The sequence below is a fragment of the Anthonomus grandis genome, chromosome 22 (assembly GCF_022605725.1).
Source record: "Anthonomus grandis grandis chromosome 22, icAntGran1.3, whole genome shotgun sequence".
NCBI classification, from domain to species: Eukaryota; Metazoa; Arthropoda; class Insecta; order Coleoptera; family Curculionidae; genus Anthonomus; species Anthonomus grandis.
In genome coordinates, this window is record NC_065567.1 from 38,398,146 (window position 1) to 38,421,678 (window position 23,533).

A 23,533-nucleotide genomic window follows, 5' to 3' on the forward strand; every position below is an offset into this window, starting at 1 on the left:
CTTGTTTTCCTCCATCTCTGTTCTCTCTTTCTTCGGCTCTATTTTCGATATCCTGAGTTGAACATTTACAATTATTTATTACGGTACCTTTGGACTCGAACTTGACACTACGTTTAATAGTTGAAATGGACGGAATGGGCTTGGTGGGGAAATAAACTGAAAACATTTCAGATACTGCTCTAAAACTGTTTCCCGACAATGTCAATTCACGTCAGTGACAATATTCATTTTACTGGTGCCGAAAATTTGCTAATTTTGCAATTACATTTTATTTAATAATTCAAGATTCGCTCATTAAAATTTTTTGAAACTTTGCACAAGGGTTTGCCAGATTGGTCTCTTCAAAAAGTTATCTTAAATTTTTTCTATAAAATGTACAGGGAAGCCAATAATTGACCCCCTTAAAATTTACATGGGTTTTCCTATGTTCCGCTCGGCGACGCACCACCCGGTATTTGTCTATTTTACAATGAACTCTATTATGCCAATATCAAAGAAAAGGGAAAAAGTATCAGCTGGTTTTTTAACGCTTTTTGCAATGGCTTTTGGACCTGGTAAGTAAACAACAATATTTTCACTTTTGGTTCTTGAGCTTTTTGGAACTTGTTTAGACCATTTTGTTTAATTATCCTTACCTATATTTTAAGGGAATCATCGAAAGTCATATTTAAAAATCTTGATTTTCGAATATACATTTGAATATGTGGTAACCCTTCATCTTTTAATCAGAGAGTGATTGGGATACAAGAAAGGCTCTTACAGAAAACTATTGGAAGAAATGCTATTTATTTAACTAAAACCTATTTAAAAATATTTCAATTATTTTGTGTAAAAATTACATTTTCATTTGTTTGCAATTTTTGCCAGCAAAAATTAGGTCTGTTTTTTCTAAAACTAAAATATTTTTCAACGAATATCAACACCAAACATTTCTAAAGAAATACAGGTAGAGAATCTAGGTTTAGAATGCGCACAAAATTGGTAGGTTCCCTGATCTGTCCTATTGAAGCAATCAGTCCTAGATTTCCACAAATATTTTGACCAGACCCTCATAATCAACTATCAAGAAATCATACCCTAAATAGGAAAATAAACGAATCGGAGTTACTGTTGGGGCCTTGTTGGTTCTCAATCAAATCCAATTAAAATAAAACCTATGCTTTATTAAATCCAGGATAGCACGAGTTCGAAAAACCATTTGATGTCAGTTTTGAGTTGTTCCATTGCCCCTATTATATTTTAACATCTCATAATTTATGTCTGCTGTTTAGGAACGATATTCTGTATGGAAAAGCTTAGTGACATTCTTAATTTTAAAGTAATTATCAATTTTCTTTACTCGACATATTTTTTTCTTTATACGATATTTCCCTTACGCCGCCAATGGAAACACGAACCCAAACCAATTAACAGGGCCTCTGTCTACATACATAGAACGTTTACTTTTCACGATACAGTGACGTTAATATACGTACACAGCTGCGCCCTATAGTTTATGGCCTATAGTTCAACTAGAAACATGCACTCAGTTCAATATATTACGTCTAGATGGCGTCAGTGGTAGTCATTACATTTTATTATTCCACATCCCTAGATAAGGAGTTACTTTTGTTCACATCTCACAAAGCTATTTTGCAATTTGAAGTTCGATTTCTGATGATAACGATAAAAAAGTGCTTTATATGTTTACGTTATAGAAAGCTATTTTGATAAATTATGTCTTGCGGACTTTTTTTTAAATTAAGGCTTCTTGATTTCTAAAATATTATTTCACAAAATATATGATATGTTGAATTTGGTTTATTTGATTATTTTTTTTATTATTATGATTAAGCCAACATTTCGCAAAATTTATTTGCTTCTTCAGGGTACTAAAATATTAGACAATATTTTAGAATATATAAATCAGTAAGCTTCGGAAACACAATGTTATTCCCCAATGTATCCTGCCTCTACGTTAGAAGAAACCAATCTCAATTTCAAATGTTCTGAAAGTTGCCAAGGTAATTCCTATATACAAGAACAAAGGCTCCAGAAATGAACCAACATACTACGGCTATAGGTCTAATATAAATACTTTATATTTTCTCTAAATTTTATGAAAAAATACTTAACAACCAAATTAAGCAGCACTTTAAAGCATATATGCAATTTATTTAGAATCAGTTTGGCTTTAGCAATAGTGGGTCGACCGCTTGGGGGTTGGTTAAGTTTAATACAGATACTTTTGCCTTATTTTTTGATCTGCCAAAGGCATTTGACTATATCTCCTCTCATATTCTTTTGCAGAAACTAAAATTCTATCATCTTCATCCTTCATCAGATTGTTTTAAGCTCATTCAATTCTAATTGAGCGATAGGTTATAATATGTGCCATACGGTGGTCAGAAATCATTAACAGGCATCTATTTTATGATGTCCCGCAGGATGTCCATCCCAATGTTAATATTAAACTAAATTTTACGCTTATAGGCGAGAATTCCCTGTTAAAGATTCTGAATAGTATATTTACTGGGGCAATTGGCGATGATGGTATATTAGTAAGAAATATTAAACTTTACTTGCCATACTGCATTCCACTCTTATTAAATATAATAAATTCCTGTATTTTAGAAAGTTTTTTCCATTTTCATGGAAAAAAGGAATCGTGAAACCACTAGCTAAAAATACGAATCCTAAAGGACTAAAGGAACTAAGACCGATCAGTATTCTTACGGTAGTTTCTAAACTTCTTGAAAAATATATTAATAAATAATTGTACGAATTTCAAAACACGTCAAATTTTATCCCATCGTGTCAGTCAGAATTCGATCTGGTTACAGCACCTCTACTTGTTCAATTAATCTTGTAAATGATGTTGGTCACAGTGAAGATAAGAAACTAATAACTTGCCCTTAACATTTCTCGATTTGAGCAAAGCATTCGATACGATTAGCCACAATACGCTTTTAGCCAAGCTTCATTACTATGGACTTTCAGATAATTCTGTAAAATTTTTCGAACAATATTTAATAGATAGATTCTTTTGTGTGTAAATTGTAAGAGATTTTGAATTTGTACCAATTGCCACAGGTGTGCCTCAAGGCTCAATTTTGGGCCCTCTGTTTTTTTCCATATATGTTGCAGATATGAGCAATTCTATTGAGAACTCGACAATTTAACAATATGCTGATGATTCTCAAATATACACTTCATTTTCTTTAGATTATGTAAATGAAAATATTGACAAATTTCACACGGACTTAAATAATTTGAAAAAATTTTCCGATGATCATAATTTAAAACTGAACTCCTCTAAATCCTGTACGCTATTTTTTAATGCTAAATATCAGATTGAAAGAATTAGGCAATTATTTGTTCCACAAATAGATTAGATCAGTTTCAGAGGTGAAAAATTTGGGTTTACTTTTTGATGATGCGCTAACATTTGAAGCACATATTTACAATAAATTAAAAATTGCTTATATAAGATTGAAAAAACTTAATTATTTCAAAAAATGGCTACCATCCAAAATAAAGTATCAATTATGTGACAGTTTAATATTATATCGCTATTCGATTACGGTGATGTGGTTTATGGTTCATCTTTGACGATGCAATTAGCACACCAAATACAAAACAGCCGTATGCATTTTTCTTACAATATTCCATTTAGAGAACATATTACACCTCATTTAAATAATAAAAATATCCTTAATATGAGTTACCGTAGAAAACTTCATTTTTATGCTTTTTTACATAGAATCTTAAAAACTGGATATCCTGTAAAATTAATATATTTACTGTTAGCTTCCCTTGTTTTGTCTCGGGCACGCCTTTTGACCTTTTTTTCTGCCATTTGCTGTTCCATTAGAAATCTTATTGACTTTATCTTAACGTACAATTTTCTAAAACAATGTGCGTACATTACTTCCAATCTAAACTATACAATCATATATGACATTTAAATTCACCAAAAACAACATATTAAAAAATATATAATGAATAATAAGAATTGTAATTCACTATTCTTTATACAAAGACCAATTTATTACAAACAAAAGAAAAAAACACCATCTAACAATACTATATAAATACAACACTAAAACTAAAACTCTCTATAGCATTACACTCTGTGACTACTTAATATAGTTCTGTAGGCCGGAGATACAACACTATGTCCAATTTTGGCCGAAATTGAGTTAAGCACATAGTTTTATGGCATTTTTTGTACTTTATTTGGAGGCATAAGACACTATCGTTTATTTTTTATATTAACCCAATTCCATAGAAACTTTTAACACCATGTAACTTTTTTATACGAGGTAAAGAACACCAAAAGAAATAATGTTGTATGCCTCAAACTTAATATCCAGAAGTGCATATTTTACTTCGGGGTAAACAACGCCAAGTCCACTTGGTGTTAGGTTAGGTTATATTTAGGCCCTAACCTGAACATAGAAAAATTGTATAAAAACTATTTGAAATGGTGTGAGGATAAAGGTCTTGAAAAGAAACTAGCTGCAAAGAAATGGATCTACTATGATATTTTCAATAAAGATTTTAATTTGCCATTTAAGTCACGAGAAGTAGATACGTGTGATACTTGCGACCAATTCGTTACAAAAATCAATTCCACAACATCAGACTTAGAAAAAGCAGATATTTTGAAAATACAGTTTGATAATCATCAAAAAGAATCAACTACCCGCTATGCGCTTAAACATGAGGATATCGAAATCTCAAGAAATAACCCAACACATAAAGTTTTAACCGTTGACTTACAAAAGTGCCTACCGACGCAAGTATTAACCTGTGGTACCAGCTTTTATAAAAAAAAGCTTTGGACCTTAAATTTTACTATTTATGACGCAACGACGGGACAAGCTCACAATATGATGTGGGATGAAAGCAAACCTGGTCGAGGGGGAAATGAGATTGCATCAGCTTTGATTAAGTGGGTATCTTCTAATATTAAGGACAATAATAACGAAGAACTGACTATTTGGTCAGATAACTGTTATGGACAAAACAAAAATATGGCAATTATTGCTGCTCTGTTCTGAATTTTAGTCAAATACCCTCAACTCAAGGTTATAAATCAAAAATTTCTCTTAAAAGGCCATACACACATGGAAGCAGATACCGTCCACGCTTTGATTAAAAGAAAAAGGAAACACTTAACACACTTAGAAATTATGACTCCTTGGGATTGGTAACAATTTATAAGGCAGGTTCATAGTAAGTATGTTATACATAACATGGAAATACAAGACATCCTAAACTTTAAGGAGCTATACGAAAATCCGAAAATATCTCCATTTATTTGTCGAAAAGTCGACAGTGAAAAACAGTCTGTACTAATTTTAAATGCTGTTCAACTACAGGTAAGACAGAAAGAGATTAGAATGTTGTATTTTAAAACAGAATTTGATGGAAATTTTAAAATGGTCAACCTGAAGAGATATGTAAGGAGTCCAAACATTACTCTGCCAGATAAACTTAATGTGCTTAGGGAGACAGGAACACCAATCACCGAGCAGAAGTATCAAGACTTATTAGCACTACTGCCATATACAAGTTCCTATTGTCACGATTTTTATACAAACCTGAGACATGGCAGCAGTAATCATGATTACCCTGAGAGTGATGAATGTGACTAAGAAATACTTAATGTATTATTTTTATAACTAATAACTTAATACAAAATAAGTTACAATTTAACAGCTTTTTTCTTTCCTAATTTGTGAATTTTATCACTTACTTTTCACAACATTCAACATTATGGTGTTAACTCCTTTCTTACTTTCATATTTTTTTTTAGAGGCATATAAAACCATGTCCATCAAAATCCTTTTTTTTAATATTTTTTATTGTAAATGTATGTATTCAATAAAATCATCAATGATAATAAAAAAGAATATAATTAAAGTATTAAGTGCTATTCTACCTTTAATAAAGTATTATTTTTTTATTGTTTTGTTAATTACCACAACTTATTATATCGTGACATAGTGTTGTATACCTCCGGCCTACAGAGTTGTATTCTTTCCCGCATTAACCATTTGAATTGCGTAACTTCTAAGCGATTTAAATTGTATATTATAACATGTTCTAAATATGTCTGTCTCTATTTTTCAGTTAATGAGGGTTTTTCGATTTTATTTTTTTTTTAATTTTTTTTTATGGTAAACACAAGCACAAGAGGAGTGTCCTATGTCACTCTTGGAGTGGTGCTTGCGCGAAGATATTTTTGGGCATTTATCTTGAATTGCTGTAGGTTGTCTGCGTCGGGAAATATGTGAGGTTCCACAAAGAAGATGTTCTCCAGATGAATGAGTCCCGATACAGCGACGTCCTTGGGGTAGGCAGGTAGACTCGATGTTGATGAGCCGCAACTGCTAGACGCGTCCTTCTTGTCGGAACAGCCCTGGGTGGAATCAGGCCTGCCAGCTCAGAGGAGCACTTACCGTGATAATAACGGTAGAATAAATAGAGATCGGCCACCTTTCTCCTGTGCTCCACACTATCCAGACTCTTTATCAGTTCTGGTTTGTCGATAAGACGGATAGCTCTCTTCTGTATAGAATCCAGCAGGTTTAAACTATGCTTGGGTGCAGAGCTCCAGACATGCGAGCAATACTCGAGGGAAGGGCGTATTTGAGCCTTATAAAGAGTCAGCAGCTGTTCTGGTGTATACAGTTTTTTCGTTCTGAAAAGCACTCCGAGTTTTTGGGAAGCCGCCCTGGCGACCTCGGCAACGTGGTCATGCTTGGTGACCTCGACTGCTAGAAGATGTAAAGATGATTTCATTACCAATGTTTTTCCTGCCATAACCAGCTCCGGGCCACCAAGGTTAGTCTTCATCGTAAATACTGATTATACTTATCATTCAACAACAGCCTGATTTTATGTCAATTTGCTTAAACAACTTTACTGTCTTAAAATGAGAGCTCTGTAGAGCAGACTTGTGCCGTGTGGTAATGGCTTTTAATACCCTTTTTGGGCTATTACTATTAAAGGAATTAAGATGAAGTTGCAGGTAGAGCCCCATACCACCAAGCCATAATTTAATACAGATTTCACTAGAGCTTTATATACATAAATTGCATAAAATCTAGGTAGCCACCATCTAATTAGCATAAATCTATAAAAAATTATTCTAATTATGTTGCATATTCAATATGATTACCCAATTTCAGATATGGATCAAAATACAGACGAATGTATTAATTTTGTTTGACATTTATTTGACATGCTTGGCTATTTTTGGGTAAGTCAACTTGCAAGCATCCAAATTCCAACCTTATCTAAACCAGTCCCTGCCTTTCTATACATCAAATCCTATGCCATCCTGAAACACAAGGACTGTATCATCTACTTAGACTACAGACCATATCTCTATGTTATGAAGAAGAAACAAATTTCAATTTTCCATTTCGTGTTTTTAATTTAAACTTTTTAAATGATTACTAAGGTTTTTTTTCTATTTTTAACAGAATTAGCTCTAAAGCCTCCTTAAATCATGAAAAGTGCAATTTTTAACACCATGTGTTAAAAAAAAATTGATAGCAGTAAATGATTGTTGTGTTGTTAACAATTACCCGCCTGATATACTGTAGATGTTAAGTAACTACATACATATATATGTACAGGGCCATTTTTTATATTTGCGAGCCCATATACAGGGGTTAATATTAGTGATAGAGAAAAACTTTTTATACAAAAGTTGCATACTTTTTTCCGTATTATCTTTTAGAGTTTTAAAAAAAAACAAAAGCGCATAGCAAAGAAAAACTATATATTTTCTGCCAAATCGAAAGACCTTTTTTCCCTGATTTTAAAAATTTATAGGTTGGTAATATTTGGATGAGCCGTTTTTAAGTTATTTAAGTTTAAAATTTTTATGAATTAAAATCGTGATCGCCGATCATGGAGTGCCGAGACGTTCCGCTACTTCAACGTGACATATTAATTGTTATTATATTAATTTAATTCAAATTAAAGTTCTTATCCTTGGAAAATCACGACTAATTTAACTTAATTGATATTTTGACAACTTATTTTAGATACAGCTACCTCCAGCCCTGACTCTCCGTTCAATCGTCGCCATCCTCGTCTACTAGTCATAAATTTATTTAAATATTTTTCTTATTAATAAGTAGTTTGTATGCTATACGGGGTGTCCCGTATCGTTGTATTCGGGTTTTGTCGCAGCGTGCTGGATTTGATTCTGGGTCGGGTGGTCCTGGGGATTGTGGTACCGTTTTCATTTGTTTCCGGGCTGCAGGGTGTTAGGGTTTTAATTAAATAATTGCCCTTTTTTTTCCTAAATGGTTATGCTCAAATTTTCTGACAATATACTACATTTAATTTTAAGTCAAAAATCCTTAAAGTTGTACTTCTATTTTTGTGTCTTTGAGCTGCAGGGCGTTTAAAAAAAAAACAATTATTAAAATTATTAAAAAAAGAAATATACCATGTGATACATTAAAATTCTTGCAGTTTTATGTAGAATCCGAAAATGTAATGTAAATACAACATTTCTATTTGGAATAGGAGGGACGTTGCTAGTTTTACATAGAAGCGGCAACTCTGCATGTTTAAAGACATTTTTATTGGGTGTCCCCTAATGACCATACAACGTAGCCAAATTTTTTATTTTTTTTAAATGTAAAGTTTTACAACAATCACAAATTTGTGATTGAGGCTTCGGCGCTCTGTAGCTCGGGGGCGGGTGGGGGTGGGGCTGCGGCTTTTGGGCTCGTTTGGCTTGGGGTTGGGTCTGGTGTGCTCTGGCGGAGTTTGGGTGCGGTGGTGCGGTACACCTTGTACATCTGTATATATTGTAGCCTTTTAAGAATAGTTGTATAACAAACTAATTTTTTTTCCCAACTTTTTTTGAGGACAGTACTGCATACAAGTTGTTAAATGAACTTAGGCATGATCCCTCTATTGTAAAACAGTATGTGTATATAATGTTTGAATAAATTGAGTTTAAGTTTGAAATTTAATTGACTTGACTTTAATTGACACTTTATTTAATTTAATTTAATTAAAGTTTCTGTTAAAGTTCTCTAAAAACAAAAAACTACTTAAAGTTTTTTTTTCTTAATAACCAATTTTCTTATGAGTTGGGTTGGTCTAAATTAAAACGACACATATGTCACGTTGACTTATGCAGAACGTCTCGGCACTGCATGATCAACTTGGCGAACACGATTTTAATTTATAAAAATTTTAAACTTGAATAATTTAAAAACAGCCCTTCTAAATATAAACAATATATATATTTTTGAAATCAGAGAAAAAAGGTCTTTAGATCTAACAGAAAATATATAGGGCTTTTTATTTAATAAAATCAACTTGCTATTGTTTTATTAAGTTTGCAATGCGTTTTTGTTTTTTTTTTACAAATCTAAAAGATAATACGGAAAAAAGTATGCAACTTTTCTATAAAAAATTTTTCTCTATCACTTACATTACCCCTGTTTATGGGCACGCAAATATAAAAAATGACCCTGTATATAAATGTATGTGTTTATTAGCCTTTAGGTTAAAATCCTGTTTTTACAACTAAGAATTTCCATTTTAAGTTCCTATTTGCGTTCCTAATGTGTATTTCTAATACTACTACTAAAGTTTTTTTATTTTGTTGTGCAGGTTATGTGTACTTTTTTAAAAGGTATTTAAATAAAATTTTTTTTTAAACAATTGAACTTTTTTTACCCTACCTATACAACTCAAATTTTTATAAAACATAAATGTTAGAGTGCTTTGAAAAAACAGTCAATATGGAAAAAAGTCATAATTAGTTTAAAATTAAATAAGTAAATCAAGTAACATGATGGAAAAAAGTGGGGCCTAACGTTTGATAAAAAGAAAATAAGTCAAATTAGGAAAATACATATTCAATCTGTATTTTTCGAATATGACTTCTTTTCTTACCAAACGTTGGGCCTCAGTTATTTCCCATTTTTTACAAGACTTATTTTATTTTAATCAAATTATGACCTATCCTGTTTTTCCCAGACGCCCTAGAATTTATTATTACACAGATTTATGACGAAATTCTCTAAAATGTATTTTAAATTTTTGAACAATTTGTTTATTTTTTTTATACAAATACATGTATATTGATTATTTTTAAATTTTTATGAATATAAATACAAAACATTGTAATAAAAAACTCCAGTTCTTATGTTAATTTAATATACAAACCTAAAATAAGTAACCTACACTATATTTAAATTTATAAAACAATATATAGTATTATTATACACAATTTGTAATAAAATTTTATAGTTGAAATCAAAGAAAATAAAATATATTGAAAAAACGACTTGCACTAACGTGTGTATTTAAAATGCACAAATTGTGTTTTTTTCCTTTACATACCATGTTAAAAAAACACTAGGAGTTTGCTTATTTACTGAACAATTATATTAAATAAATATAAAATATTGTCGAATTTAAGTACACAAATAGTGTACTATATATACAATAAAATAAATCAAATTGATACACAATGTGTTGATTACACTGCACAACAAATCGAAGGTTATTTTATGTTGACTGAAATATTTTTATTGTTGTTTACTAATTCGAGGCATCTGATTTCGAATCTGTCGTCAGTTTTACTCTAACAGCTCGAGTTGTTTAGATATAGCTACGTTCTTCTCATTTATCTTTATTTTTGGTTTTTTATCTATTATAGTCGCGTTTTAGATAAATTATTGTAATTTTCATCATGACTTCGCTAAGAAGGGTCTGCATTAACGATCCGAATTGTTTTTGTTATATTTGTGGTGAATATGTTTTTCAAAAATTTCGATTGAATATGTCAGACTTTGTGAAACGAGCGTATTTAGAGTGTTTTGGTTTTCCTTTGGAAACAGATAACAAGTGCTGGGTGCCCAATATTGTGTGCAAAATTTGTGTTGAAGAATTACGTTTATGGGCCACTAAGAAGAGACTCTCTTTTAAATTCCAATCCCCAATGATTTGGCGTAAACCTTTAAATCATCACGATGACTGCTATTTTTGCGTTGTTAATATAAAAGGAATCAACAAGACGAACCGCTCCAAATGGATTTACCCCACATCAACATCAGCTGTGAGGCCTGTAAGGAGCTCAAAAGATACATCTTTACCATTACCATCTACATCTACAGAAAGTTCTGATGAATTGAATGAACTGAGTAGCATGAGCGATGACGAGTTTGTTCCAGAAAATCTCTTTGAACCAAAACCATTCTATCAAAGTGCACTTGATGATTTAATTAGAGACCTTGGACTATCCAAAACTTCGTCTGAATTATTGGCCTCCAGATTAAAAGAGAGAAATCTTTTAACTAAAGAAACTAAAGTTTCTTATTACCGCACTCGAGAAAAAGACTTACTTCCCTTTTTCCCTGAGGAGGATAATTTTGTATTTTGTACTAATATTTCTGGTTTAATGACTGCCATGGGCTTGCAGAAATATGAACCAATCGATTGGCGTTTATTTATTGACTCGTCAAAACGGAGTTGGAAGTGTGTACTATTGCACAACGGAAATAAACTAGGCTTCATACCAATAGCACATTCAACTAAAGTTAAGAAAGAATACCCCACAATAGCACTGGTCATGAACAAAATCAAATATAACAATCATAAATGGGTGATTTGCGTTAATCTTAAGATGGTGAACTTCCTTTTAGGACAACAAGGAGGCTACACTAAATATCCTTGTTTTATGTGTTTATGGGATAGTAGAGCAAAATCAGAACATTGGTCAAAAAAAGAATGGCCCTCTAGGGAAGCACTACTTCCAGGTAGTCTTAATGTTATAAATGAACCTCTAGTGCCACGAGATCATATCATATTGCCACCCCTGCACATTAAACTAGGTTTAATGAAGCAATATGTTAAGGCATTAAATAAAGATGGTGAATGTTTCAAATATATTTCAAGGAAATTTCCAAGTCTAAGTTCAGAAAAACTCAAGGCAGGTATATTTGATGGTCCACAAATTCGCAAGTTGGTAAACGATCCTAATTTCACCAGCTCAATGAAGAATGCATGGGATTCCTTTGTTTGGGTTATCCAAAATTTCTTAGGTAATAGGAAGGGTGATGATTAGATTGCGCACGTCGAAGAGATGTTGTCACACTTCCAGCGACTTGGATGTAACATGAGCATCAAAGTGCACTTCCTACACAGCCATTTACACCATTTTCCTGAAAATCTCGGTGACATCAGTGAAGAACAGGGTGAACGATTCCACCAAGATCTTCGAACCATGGAGGAACGATTTCAGGGTCACTGGGATGCACATATGTTGGCCGATTTTTGCTGGAGTATTCAGAGTAGCAGTTCATTCAAAACTAGTAGAAAATCATATAAAAGAAAATTCCTGAGTGTATAGTTCTTGTAATTAAAAATGTTTGTACGTTGAGTGTATGTTTAATTCCAAAAAAATACTCCCTCCTTTTAACTCAAAAACTAGAGCTGACACATATAAACTGATGACATTATTTAATATCAGCATTAAAAATAAGCCTAATCATAAAAATATTCCATGCAACATACATGCTGTTGGGCGGTGTTATAGAACCAAAGTTGTTTAAACAGAATAGCATAGAGAAATTCTACACAAATTGATTCTGTACCATTTCCAGAATCAAATTGTATGTAAAATCTATACAATTGTTGAATTTTTATTCACCTATTTTTAAGAGTGTATTATTATATTATAAATAGTAATGGGCCCAACACTATATCCTGTGGCATACTATACTCTACCAGGCAGGATTGGCTGAGCCACCAAGAAACGATTCGAATAAACATTTGTAGTTTCCTCTAATGCCCATATTCTCCAACCTCACAGAAAAATACTGTGCGATAGTGCGATACAATGGCGAAAGCTTTGGCAAGGTGCAAAAAAACTAAGAGCACTTTTCTTCTTTCCAACATTTAGAACTCAGCAACCATGTTCTATCGAAAACCATACTGTAAATTTGCTATCAAGCTATTCGCATTAAGAAAATCAGTAACACGCAACTTAATACATTTTTCCAGAATCTTGCTTATATTACTCGTAAGAGCTATTGGACGATATCCCAACATCTCTACTTTATCTTGATTTGAGTACAACATATGATAAATGGTATAAAGTTGCGGGTTTTTGCTTTTTACTTTGTAGATCGATAGTTTCCAATTTAGTACATTCATACTCTATACCGCAATTTGATTTGTCCGTTCCCGCTGGGAGTAGCATTCAGTCCTACTAATAATTTGGTAATATTTTTTTGCAGCCTTTCCGAATTAAGACCCCTGGTGTATTGTGACATCTCTTTTGTATTTTTTTTCGACGGTTTTCGTTTGAAATCTTCGTTCTCATAAAACTGGCTGTCCAAAGAACCACACATTCTCTCTAATTCATCGCGATCTTGATTTTCAGTACTTATTTATAGCCACAACCTGAGTAACCAGCTGCAATCTCAGCGGGTTACTGAGCTTGCAGCTCCGTAGATTAAAGAGTGGCCGATTTTCCAATTTCTAGCAGAACTCTGAAATGTAAGATATCAACCAAAGTTAGTAATGTTGAGTTATTTACCTTAGGCAATGCTGGTTTTGATTCTTCGTTCTTATTTCAACATTTATTCCAGAAAGCTTCATTGTTTTGGTTTTGGCGATTTAGATTTTGTTCTTCTGCCCAAAATTTAGTTCGATCACTTGTTCATTCATTTTTTTTAGTCGGATTCTACTTACTCCATATGTATCATTTGGTTGCCTATCTCAAGTTCAACCCTTTTAGTATATGCGCATAATAATTTCATTGATGGACGTGATTTACTTTGTCCTGTCATCGGCATAATGTCTGGATGAACACTGGCTGATTTTCCTGCTCAGTACTTTCAACAGATAGAGTTGTCATCGATGAAGTGCGACTTTCTCTGCTCTAAATATCTTACAAATATAACAAAAGATTTACTGAAATTTTACAATTTAGTGATAAAAATATAATAATATCACCCAAATGGCTAAGGCTTCAAAACAAAAGTTAAATATAAATAAACATATAAAGAGGAATCGCACGGACAACGAATATATGAAAATAACTTCCTTGAACACATTGGCAATACCATTCTTAAACTATAAAACTATAATAAAATTCTTAAAACTTAACTTTTGGAATAATTGTTTGATCAACATGAGATTTAAAGCGCACTTAGGTTTACATTAACGGTTAAATTTTCCAGATTTTAGAGTTTTTCTGCTCTAAAAGTGGCCCCTGCCGAATCAGAAATACGTGGAGTGCAATGGCAGCCAAAAGCACTGCACCAACAGTTTTAAACAGAAAGAATGAGCCAAGATCGCATTAATGTGCCAAGATGACTCTAAGCATGTCGAAAAAAATGTTTAAATTTATTGCAACATTAAATCTATTACATTTAAAATTTTCCTACAACTTCATTTTAAAATAAAACATTCTAAAAAAGTGGTGCTTGTTTTCAATTTGTGTTTTCTTATTGGTGTTTTATTTATAATTTATAATTAAAACCGTTTTGATTTAAAAAATGTAGAAGGATGCATTAAGGCATTCTATCATAAAGCTTATAATATGGTTCCCTACTGACCCCTTAGATTTTCACGGGTTCCGGGGCGATAATGGCCATCTCAAAATTTTAAGTTGCAATTATTTTGTCACCGATTCGACCATTAGCATTAAGTAAGTATAACTCCTTGTAAAAGTCTTTAAAATTTACCAGCACCTTTGGAAGATACAACTGACATAACTAATAATCTTAATAAAATTCCAGCAAGTAACTCCGATGATGCAATGCAATAACAGACATTCCAGGAACCACTAGTAGAATACCCACAAATTCAAGAAGTCCAATATCCAGAAATAGTCAAAAGAAGCTTCCAGCTAAGCCATGCTCTAAATCCCTGAAGAAGTCATGCAATCCTCACGCAAAGCGTAATGTTGGTAGTGACTGGAGGCTACATCTCATTATCGGAAGGTTAAGGTGAAAATTGGGGACACGAATGCTTCGATGCCGCTGATGAAGTTGAAAAGCTACCAGGTAGTATTGCATCTAATATGTATATACCTGGAGATTTTAGCATAGTGAAATATGACAAGAGGTGGGCTGGAGTGTTCAGCTTGTCTGAGTGCTTGGCCACTCAGGCTATGCTGGAAATGAGAAAGTTCCCTTGCTAGACTGGGATTTGCGAAACTGCCTGAACTCATAATCGGTATAGCTAAATCTATAGCAGTTGCATCAATGAAGAATCTGCTGGACATGTGGACCCTCCGACGATTGAAGAAAGCACCTGGAAGAGACAGGCACACATAGATGGGCCCTCTGCCTCTCTCACCAGAAATTTACTGCCCTTAAAAAGGCGTGAAATTTGGGTAGTTACAGGTGTTTTGAAACCCATTGGAAGGAAGATGAAAGTGCAGACCACGTTATCGGGGTGTCCAGCACTCACGCGTACTAGGTTCAAATACTTGGTTAACACCTAAGTATAGTGTACCGAACGACTTAAAGCCTTCAAAACAGAGAGCCTCATTGGTTTTTCCAAGGCTGTTGGTGTCTGGTAACCATCGATGGAGCACCACGAGTCCATTAGGAGACCTTTGTGCATAACAGCTTCCATGGCTGCCCACTGCACTGAAATTCTACATTCTGCAATACATTACAAAATAATTGCTGGGATTCAATTTTAAGTTATTGCTCGACGAGATTGCAGCATCATCATGATGTATTTTAATACTCTTTAAAAGAACCCTTGGCGTATCATCCGCAAAGTCTGGAATATTTAATCCAAATACTGAAATATTAAAGAACCTTAAAAGTGTCTGCTACATACATTAAAAGTAAGATAGGAACTAAGACGGGTTTTTGAAGTACAACAGAAGGTATATAGCTTGCTTTTCGAAGACCACAAGCTGCTTATTTTTAAAATGAAAGATCTAAATAAATTTAATTAATTAATATCGAATCCATAATATATCAGATTTGCTTAAATCAGACTGTGCTGTTTTCGAAAGCAGAACTAACCTTGCGGAATCCTGTTATTTGTAAAAAAATAAATCTGGATGAATAAACTTTCCGAACTTTTCTAAAATTTTTCGAATTACTGGAATACCTTATACAGGGTGTTCATTTGAAAACTTCCCACCACGGATTTATCGAAAACCACTGTTAAAAAAAAAAAAAACGCCGAAATACGTCAAAAGGTTTGTCAAGGAGGACAACTTTCTAACCTAAAATTACTTCATCTCCTTTTACCCTGTGCCCCCCAGGGTCATCCTCTTAAAAATTTTAAATGACAAGGGGGATCGATCTAATAGCTTGTTTAAAAGGTCTTTCAAAGTCTTTTATTTTGACGTTGACCCTATAGAAAAAAGTCTAACGGTGTTATATCAGGAGATCTAGCAGGCCATTCTATAGGCCTTCTTTACCCTATCCATTTATCTGGAAACTCGTCGCCTAGCCATTGCCGAACAGGAAGAACATAGTGAGCAGGAGCGCCGTCTTGCTGGAAATATATTTCAGACGACGAGTTTCCAGATAAATGAATAGGGCGAAGTGGGCCTATAGAATGGCCTACTAGATCTCCCGATATAACGCCGTTAGACTTTTTTCTATGGGGTCATTTGAAATCTATTATGTTTACTCCCTAACCTGAAAGTTTGCATGAACTTCATCAACGCATCATCGACAGCTGCCATGATATCCCACAACATGTTTTTGAAAATTTCCGTCAGGAATTTAAACATCGCCTATATCATTGTTTGGCCAAAAACGGGCAACATTTTGAACACTTATTGAAATAAAAACTGATATTTTCATCTTTTTGTTTTCTATCTGAAGAAATTAAGATAAACCAAGATTTTTCTAATTTTCTCGAAAACGAATCGACCGATTTAAAAAATTAAACGTCAAAATAAAAGACTTCGAAAAACCTTTTAAACAAGCTATTACTCGATACCCCTTGCCATTTAAAATTTTTAAGGGGATGACCCTGGGGGGCAGAGGAGAAAAGGAGGTGAAGTAATATTAGGTTAGAAAATTGTCTCCCTTGACAAACCTTTTGTAAAAGTATTTACCAATTTTGTCAATAGAATTAAGGTAGGTATATAAAACAGACAAATTTTAAGATTAAGGTTATTTATAGAATAAGTTTCGTCTCCTTAAATTAACTTCTTTGCAAAATGTTAGGTGAGTTGCTACGAACCAAGAAAGTTACTTATAGCTTTCCATAGCCATCCATACTATTGTTCCTAGTTTGTTGAAGTTCCAAATATGCATAATAGTTTTATGCCACTGCCTTATTATCAAATAAATAGAAAACGTATACACCAGCACCTAATCACATATCTCAAACAATTTTGGAAATTTTAATTATTTAATATCTTTTCCATTTTAACACCACTAATCTGTGTAACAAAACATTTTAAGATGAGAATTATTATATGTTTTATACCAAATCATGTTCTTAATTAGCTAAAATAATCCATTTGGAATTTATCTCAATAACAAAAGTACAAAATGATAAATAAGACTGTGCACAATAGAAAATAACTATTTCGGAACACGGACGTGTTTTGCAACAAGGGTGAGAAAACTAACAAAATTGATGAATAAATCAAAAAGTCGCCACTATGGTGTAAGTAATTCGCGGTAGGAGTTCTACACACTCACAATGATCCAGGGTCACATTGAACAAGACCAAAGCCTGTATTTAGGCCTACAATTATTTAGTAATTTACACACAGTTCGATAAATACAATTACGAATGCTATTCCGGACCATTCGCTTGGAAAACATCACATTACATTGACAATGGATTATTCAGCTCCACCATATTTTTTATTTTATATCTTCGGGCGTTTTGTAATGATTACTTTCTAGGGTAAAGTACGGTTGGGGTGTTTTTCTTAACGGTGAATGCTACTTCAATAAATAATGTAAGTGTAAAGATGTTTATAGGGAAACACCGCTAAGAGTTCTTGATGTTAAATCACGTTAAGCCTTTCGGTTTTTGAGCACCTTCGAATAAGGGTTGTTGAATTTTAGTTAAGTGGTTCAACTATAATCACTCATTTAATATTGTTTTATGTGGATTCTTAGTTCTTATTATAACTTTAATATTTGTAATTATTGTTTTGCATGTATTATTTATAATACAGCAGCATAATAGAGAAAAATGAGGTTGTAACTTTTTGTTTAATTTTATAGAAAATTTCAATTAATACTTAGTAACCATTTGTCCATAAAAGGTAGTTGATGGAATAAATAATACCAACGATATAATCAAATTTGACCTTTATCTTCAAACCATAGAAAAAGATCACAGCTCATATAGTCCCATTAGGTTATGGTCGTTTTTAAAAATGTTTAGAGAGGATTGATAAGTACTTAATAGCGGTGACTTTAAGAGACAAAACCAGCAGGCATAGTTCATACCCAAAAGGCGATTCACCAAGACTTCCTTGCATTATCATTGGTGCATTAGCACTCTTTTTCAACGTTAAGGGAGCTGGGAGATTTCGACAAAGCAAAAACTAAGGTGATGCTCTACACATGAGAAACACGCCAATTTCCTTAATCAGTTAGGTCTTGATAGAGCAGAGGACTCTCCGCTCAACTCTAGATTGCCGGACTCATAAGTAAAGTGGCGCGTATCTATAAGGGAGATGCCTGTCGCCACAGACGAAGTTCACACTTTTCAGAGACAGGAGGAAAATTGTAGAATTTAAGGCACCTTCCTGCTTGCCTCAAAAACAACAACAAATAAGCCAAGAGATAAGATATATATATTTGGCGTATACAGGGTGTAAATAAATAGATGCGAAAAAATTCAGAGGCTGATTCTTGGGTAATTTTTAAGAAAAAATCTTGATGTGAACGTATAACCTAAAGAGGCTTAGGTAAATTGAAAAAAACTTTATATGAACCTATGTCCTAAAACTCCTAACTTTTGAGATACCGGGTGGTAAAGATTGAAGAAAAATATAATTATGTTTTTTTTACAATACCTGTGAAACTCCTGTAAAACTTTTAACCTGTGAAACTTTTAACCTTTTTTGTTTTTTACTTAACCTTTCAAATAATATTTTAATCTATTAATCTGTTTTAACCTGTTAAATATTTGCTGATGATTGTTGGCTGATTGTCAGTTCTTGCCTCCTTTAAAGTAGAAACTTTTTTGTGCAATTATGATCCTTTTTGATCAAAATGGCAAATTATTCAAATGCAGAAATGACCGATAAGTATTTTGTTTATGGTCTTGCTGACGGAATTTCATTGCAAGCATCCAAAATATATGCTGAAATGTACCCTCAACGAATGGCACCCCATCATACATTATTTGCACGCCTTCATCAAATACTACGAGAAACTGGAAATTTTTAACCAAGAAAGCATGATTGTGGTCGCCAACGCAATATTAAAACACCAGAATTAGAATAAGCAGTACTTAATGTATTTGATAAACCACCTGACACCAGTACTAGACAAAATTGGTCTGCAGCTATAGGTCATTCATATGACGGTATGGACTATTTTAAAGGATTAGTTATAATCACGTACAACAAGTTCAGGCTCTATTACCACGAGATTTTCCTAGGCGTCTTGAATTTTCTCGTTGGATGTTAGAAGTCATTGAGCAAAACCCTTAAGTTTTTAAGGCAGATTCTGTTTACCAACGAAGCTAATTTTTCCAGAGAGGCAATCATTAACTACCATAATAATCACATTTGGGCAGATGAAAATCCCCAATGCCATACTATGCCATAGTTGAAGCTCATCACCAACAAAAATTTTGTTTAAATGTATAGGTTGGAATCATCGGAGAACACCTTATTGGCCCACATTTTCTACCACAGAGATTGAATGGGGAAACATACACTCGTTTTCTCCAAGACATACTTTCAGGACTTCTTGAGGCGGTACCCCTAGATGTTAGGAGAGTAATCTGGTTTATGCGCGATGGGTCTCCTGCCCATTTTAGTTTATTAGCACGTCATTATTTAGACGAAACATATCTAAATCATTGGATAGGCCGAGGCGGTCCTCAGTTTTGGCTAGCTTGGTCACCCGATATGAATCCACTGGATTTTACCACATAGGGTTATTTAAAAACTTTGGTGTACAGGATTCCGGTACTGGATATTGATGACTTGAGAAATCGATCATTAATTCATGTGCCGTAATTCAAAATTCTCCCGGAATTTTTTATCGGATTCGTTAACAAATGCGGAGACGTATAGATACTTGCATAATGGCAGAGGATGGTCAATTTCAAAATTTTTTATGATTATTTAATTTCTTTTTCTTTCATTTGATTTAAAACAAAAATTAGAATCACATCTAAACATTAATAATAAACACGTAATACATTTAGGTAGATGGATTTAATTTTTTTTAATCGAATAGGCAACTTTGGACAAAACAAAGTCTGCTTAAAAATAAATCAGAATTACAAAAACTTTTTTTTTTAAATGGCGTAGCATATTTTTTATCAAAAATATTTAGTTTAAACCTAACACGAACGTCACTGATATAAATAAAAAAATTAGCGAGCCTCATAAAATGCCTTTTGATGCATACTAAATTTCATTAAAATATCTACAGGGGTTTTACAGGTATTATAAAAAAATATATATATTTTTCTTCAATCTCTACCACCCGGTATCTCAAAAGTTACGCCTTTTAGGTTATACGTTCACAACAAGTTTTTTTTCTTAAAAATTACCCAAGAATCAGCCCCTGAATTTTTTCGCATCTATTTATTTACACCTTATATAACAGCAAACTGACGTCGAGCAAACATATTATCAAGGCTGTAAATAAGGCCACTGGCATTATGTGGCAGTTACTAAAATAGATCTATACTGCTGTTGTCAGGCGTGTAAAGTGAAATACGGCTCATTAGTATCACGGTAAAAAAACTTTAGAAACTGGCCAGACTGCAAAAAGTGGTTATTCTTTGCATAACAGGAGAAATAAGATCAACCCCTGGTGCGTTTCTGAACGTCTTGCTAGGACTTGCAGAGTTTCCCTGTGGATTTAACGGGAGACTCTGATATCATACATAACCATGAAAGACAGCGAAGTCTAGAATCATCGCCAATTGGAGCGTGTTCACAATTCTATAACCAAGGTGGCACAAAGGCAGTTGCTAATGCTGCTTCTAAGGAAGTTAAGGCACCATTTTTTCGGCGGGTTGTGCTTTGATTTACGAATAACCAGGTAGGGAAGAATGACCCGAAATACAAATCCAGTTCCAAAGGCGTTTACAAATCCGGTAGACGGATGCTGCAGAATGGCCCGCACAGGACTATTAGAAGCCGGCGTGTACTGGGGCGACATCGATGTGGAAGAGACTTTTCCTCTAGGAAAGCAGTATTCGCCATTCTAGAAGTAGCAACAAGGGGCTAAGAAATCTTGAAGAGAAAATAATTATATACTTTGACCGCGGCCTTAAGGCCCAACTAAGCGTCGAAAACTTAAACTGCTGTTAGAGACGTGTAGGGATGCGTCGGTCGACTTAGGAAGAAGGAACTCAATTCAATAATGCTGGATCCCAGGCTTCTGTCGAATGGAAGGGAATAAGAAAGCATATATATTCCCAAGACTCGGATCAGCTCTTCACCAACCCATAGGGCCTGAACCCTTTTTCGAAATGAGTACAAGGCCAATCTGTTACTTCCTAGATGAATGGGCATAGGAGAAATCTATGTTAAATTGGATAAGGAGTTACAAGTAAAAACAAAACTAAGACTCATACTAGACCTCTCTAGAGCCAAGGCTGCTGTCTTCACATAAAGCAGTTATAGCGGTTTAGATTGGCAACATCGCATGTCACTGTAGACCTAATCTGGGCAAGGCATCTGCTGTGTGGTGCACGTTCTCTATCCTTCTTCCACCATAATGGGGACTATGGTGGAAGAATGGGCTTATCATTTTATAGAAGACTGCGAAAGGTGGGAGAGGATGAGGTGCGGCATTTTAGGATTTCTGTTCCTAGCAGACGAAGATATGAGTAGTCTACGCTGGGAGGGTCTGAGAGGCTCTCTTTTTTATTGGAAGGATGCCTAGAAAAGATGAATAATGGTGGTCAGAAGTAGTGATGGAGGTTAGCGATGTAACTTTGTAGGTGTGGTGAAAGTAGTTCCTTAAATCCTAAATGGGTGAGGGGATTAAATAACAACTTTTGCTTTTAAATCATGTAAGTTTCAAGACAATGTCAAAGACAATCAACAAGCGACTTAAGATGTCTTCAAAGAAAGAAATCCCAAGGGCTTAAGTCAAGGATTGTGTTGGCTATTTAACTGGCCGTCTTTGACCTATCTATCTGTCTGGAAAATGCTTAGCTAGCCACTATCTAACTATACGAAAGTAGTGAGGTGGAAAGTTCATGTTGTTGTTTACCACCCCTAGAGTGTTGATGTAATTTTACTGAAAATATAAGCATAAAATATCTTCTTCTATATTATAGACATTATAGTTTTGAAGAATGTAGGTCTTTTCTAGGAGAGGCAAAGTCTTTTAAATGTTTTCCTAAGGGCTCAAAACTTAAGAGTGGTATGTTCTTAAATTGACACCTCTTATATATTCTGTTTCCTTTTACACATTTCTACAAATTAATTAGAAAAAACAGATTTTCAAAACTTTTTTTTTACTTTTCTTTCTGTTGTTCATCAAAAACAATCCAGCAAGTCTCGTAATATAAATAAAAGTAAAATAAGATGCCAATTATGTAAATAAAATCTTAACTTTACAAACATATAATTAAAATCTATACTCGTCAAGTTATAAATTACTCTTTATTCTTGAACGTGTTAACATTAGTCAAATAATTAACGCGCCTAAAATAATAACCACCTTATTAGAATAAAAGCTCTTCAGAAATCTCATTACTGATCACAATCTTGTTTTATTATTTTTAATCTCCCTGAAAACAAATGATACTTGTGGAGGTAATTTGAATACAAATTATTTTAGTAGTACCTCTATCCATTACCTCAACAAATGAACGAATCAATCATTACTTAAATTATTCCAAATACACTTTTTGCAGAAAAATAGCCATAAATGCTTCTAAATTATTATTAGGAACTGAAGAAACAGAATGTAAGGACCGGTTTAAATCATTTACTATTAAATATTTTTAAAAAATGCTTCAAAATTAATTAGAAGTTTCTTATATTTATTATTTTATATCTTAATTTTAGGTGTTTTAATATTTTCCAAAAAAATTAATAACAAAAACAAGCTTTTTAAAAGTATGTAATTGTTAATGTACTTTCATATTATACTAGACTCTCACCGTTAATTTTCAGACAGCTTTTCAATTTAATTACAGGACATCTCGAAATTAAAAAAAAAAAGATGTAATTATGTTTCCATGCATTTTAAAGTAATGTTTCACATATTTTAGGCATTTTCATTAAGTCACGGTTTAAGGTAACTAAATGCATTTTATGCCTATTCTGACCATGTAAAATTATTTTAAGTTTCTTGGCCATTCTGTCGATGCAGTTCGAATC